Below are 3,929 nucleotides of genomic sequence, written 5' to 3'. Positions count from 1 at the left end.
AAGGAATGGGAGAGCGTCCAGGGGCTGTTCCGGCAAGGTGTTAAGTTGACTCGCTTTCTGCTGTGTCTCTGCTTCCCATCGTCACTCTAGGCCCAAACCCCCTCCCGGAAAGTCTGCAGTGGGTGTCCCCCTTGCCACACAACTACACACTCCCCTCTCTTCCGCTCCTCCTTCCTGGCTGCCATAGAAACCAGCCTGCCAGGTCCAGGCCGGCTTCCCGTCGCAGTGACCATCCAGTCTCCTTTCCCTGCTCCCCAGAGCCAGCCCCCCGCTCGGGATTGGTCCTGTTCAGGACGCTGCGAGGCACTCGGCTCTGGTGGCGGAGCCAGGCGCAGACAGGCAGCGGGTTTTGCCACGGCCCTGTGGGTCAGATCTGTTGCCTGTCACAGTTCGCAGCGCCGTAGGAGCGACCCAGACGTCTGCGCCCCGGGACACTCACGAGCCTGTGCCAGCGTCTGCCACTCTGCTCCAAGCCTGGCCCGGCATCGAGCTCCCCAGGCGGCCTCCGGACCGAGGTAAGCGGGGCTGGTCGCCAGCGCCTGGGTCACTCTAGCCTCGCCATCTCTGGGTTAGAAAGAAGCACTTCTCAGGATCTCAAGGGAGAAAGGGAGACACGAATTCTGGACAGCGGTGGCGGTGAAGTGGGGTTAGGAGAAGGTTAAGTGCTCCTGGGGACGTCCACCGGGTCAATCAGCACTCTGCAGAAGGGGACATTGACACCAGAGCGCAGGCTCCCGCCCCTGTATGAGGTGCCCTGGTCTGGGCGCGTGTGTGCACCCCTCTGTCACCCGTGTCTATCTGTGCTCCCACACGTGAGCCAGAGGGCAGCCTAGCGTCTCGCATGCCCCACACCGGTTCTCTGGACTACAAGAGTCAGGCGCCAGCCCAAATCCGTTAGTTTGTAACTAGGGCTGAGCACCTGTGTGACCTGGATTAGAAGCGGATGTAACTTCTCACAGCTGTGGCCCGGGGGAGAGGTGGTGGTGGCATGAACCCTCAAGGACACCATACACCAGAATCCTCCCTAGAGAAAGATGCCTCTTTGGGAAGACCCAACAAAGTAAGGAGGAGCCTCATTTCTCTTCCCAGGCACCTCGCTAGGATTATTATAATGGGAGTAGAGGAAGAGACTTCAACAGGGTCTTTAAAACTCTGCAAACAGAACCCATTGGTTCCGAAGGGGAGGCCAAGAGATCGACTCTCCCCTTTCCTTCTCTTCCTTTCTCTTCCCTCTACCTGACCCTGACTCTCTCTCCCTTCCTTTTTCAGTTTCCCCCTTCCGGAGTGTAGTAGACAAGAGTGCTCTATGTTAAACAACCCCACACACACCCCTCCGCCAACACACACACACACACACACACACACACACACACACACACACACACACACATTCCATTTCAAAGTAAGGACAAATGAATCACATTCTAAGTGCTGCCCGCCGTGAAATTCAGGCAAGTTTGGAAACTAAACAAATCACGTTTGCACTCTGGGGCCTGGGGTATCCAGAAGGGAAACAAGAAAACCCAGAGGAACGAAAAATTGTTCCAAGTTACGATTTCAAACGGGAATGTAAAACGGGTATTTGTTTATCGTAATAGGGATTTAAAAAAAAATGTTTGAAGATCTGTATACACAGTTTGCATCATCAGCATTCAGTGTGATTCACAGAAGCACTTGAGATGGTTTTTGTTAGTGTTGCAAAAGCCCTTCTAATTTTGGTTGCCATGGTAACTAAAGAAGGCGCCCTGCACTTAAAGAGGCTGCCTGGCTGGAACCTAGAACTGTTCCTGAAGGGAACTCCTCATGTCCCCTCCTGTCGCCACGGCAATAACAGAATTTATAAAAAGATATGTTTCTTTTCCTTAAAGTAGTTAAACTCTAAGCCATGTTTTGGTGGGTTGTTTTTTGTTTGTTTGTTTGCTTGTTTTTAAGGTTTTTTTTCCCCTAAATTTTCATTCTGTTCTTCAGACCTTTCCTCTTAGACAAATGAGAGTAAACATAGCGCCCTCCACCTCCAGCAAGTCAAATGGCCACCAGTCCTGAGGGCTCAGCTCTCTTCCCACACTCCCTGAACCCACAGAAGACAGAGGAGCTTTTTGATACTGCCCTCTCTATTTAGCGGTTAAATTTGGAATTCTAATTAGCTTTCTAATTAGGAGTTGGAGGATGTAGGTGGGGGGCCTGGCAGAGTCTACTGGAGGGAAAGCTGAGCCCAGCTCTCCCCAGATTGATGTCTGCTGGGCTCTTGAAGACAGCTCTCAAGCACTTATTTTTGGACTGACCGCTATTAGGTGGCAAACCTGGAAAAACCTTCAAGAAAGACCTTTTTCTGTTAGGGAGCAATGTGGCTGGGATTTTGGGTTGAAGTGTGTGCTTTTCCTTATTTAAGCTGCATTTCAAATAAAGACAGGTCTGTACGAGTTCAATTTTCCCAGTCGTGACTACAAATAGGTTATAGAGCTCAATGCTCTCAGCTGACTCTAGGGTTTTCGTTTAGAAAGCTCAATTTGGGACAAGCCATGGTTCCACACTTTAAACATGTTTCTCAACAACTGTTGGTGCCTTTAAATATATAATTCTTCAACAACCACCATTTCTTTTATTTCTAGACATCAATCCCACACATTGATGACATATGATTGGAAATTTCAGAAGCTTCTAGGCTTACTGTATCAAAGGGGGAAACACAGCCATTTTGTTTGAGTAAAGTTATGTCTTCAGCCACATACAGGGCTTCATTTGGGGGATCTTAGAAACTAAAATAGGCTTCAACTTCAATCTGTATTTCTCTAGGGTTAAAGAGCCTTCACTCATTGGCTGATTTTCTAGAATTTGCTATAAATCTCAGAAGAAAACATCCAAGTCGCTTATAATGGTAATAGTGCACAGCTGGCATGAACTCTATTATATTTTTTAAATTACTTTGAATCGCTTCAAGGTCAGCTCAGCCACTATAATGTAGGATATTTTTGATCAGTTGCACAGGTGGGTAAGGTGTAGTCCAAAGTCAAATGATTTCAGCTAAGCACCTGGAAGATTAAAACAAAAATGTAAGTCACTTGGAATGTTTAGGAAGGTGGGTACCAGTCAAGATTTAGAAAAACAGGGTGAGAAAAGAGAGAAAGTGGGGGGGGGGGCAGATGGCAGTGAAAGTGGGGGGGGCAGGTGGCAGTGAAAGTGAGGGGGCAGATGGCAGTGAAAGGGGGGGCAGGTGGCAGTGAAAGTGGGGGGGGGCAGATGGCAGTGAAAGAGTTTAGGACGGGGAGGAGTAAACTTGTGAGGCCCTGAGGAGAAAGCAGACTAAGACAAAGTGAACGAAGAGAACATTGAGGATAAAGGGGGTCACAGAGAAGGAAAGCCAGGTTGCATAACCAGACTCTCAAAAGACTTCTACTCTCTCTGTAGACCAGGCTGGCCTTGAAAAATTATATTTGTCTCTAGTAATGTTTGTTTTCCTGGGGTTTTTGCTTGTTTTTTTGTTTTTGTTTTTTTTTCTTTTTCTTCTGTTGTTGTTGTTGTTGTTTTCCCCAAGACGAAGCTTACTCTGTGTAGCCCTGGCTGTTCTGGAACTAGAGCTCTGTAGACCAGGCTGACCCTTGAACTCAAGAGATCCACCTGCCTCTGCCTCTAGAGTGCTGAGACTGAAGGTGTGTGCCACCTCTACCCAGCAAGACTATGATAGTAACAACACTTAGACTCCCCAAATACAGTCACTGTCAGCTTTTAGTACTTCAGTTGAATTGAATCACTTACCTTTCTATATCCAAATAATTGTCCTAAGTTTTCAGTGTTTGGATTTATCAGTTTTGGACATCTCCTACTGAGTCACTCTTCTCCTACATATGGATTTCTCTCTCTCTCTCTCTCTCTCTCTCTCTCTCTCTCTCTCTCTCTCTATCTCCTGAGCAGTAAGTTGTGTGCACGTGCAT

At 48.0% G+C, this 3,929-nt stretch overlaps 1 protein-coding gene across 1 annotated transcript in view; it reads left to right on the top strand.

Annotated features, from left to right (window-relative positions):
* The first annotated feature begins 300 nt into the window (after positions 1-300).
* The window catches only part of Nim1k (NIM1 serine/threonine protein kinase), a 46,072-nt gene continuing 42,443 nt past the window's right edge, over positions 301-3,929 (top strand). Inside the window, exon 1 of the mRNA XM_021208680.1 lies at positions 301-515. The gene's annotated coding sequence lies outside the window, so the exon portion shown is untranslated. The remainder of the gene's footprint in view (positions 516-3,929) is intronic.

This window comes from Mus pahari, chromosome 11 (genome assembly GCF_900095145.1).
Source record: "Mus pahari chromosome 11, PAHARI_EIJ_v1.1, whole genome shotgun sequence".
Lineage (NCBI taxonomy): Eukaryota > Metazoa > Chordata > Mammalia > Rodentia > Muridae > Mus > Mus pahari.
This window is presented reverse-complemented; position numbering and strand designations above follow the sequence as displayed.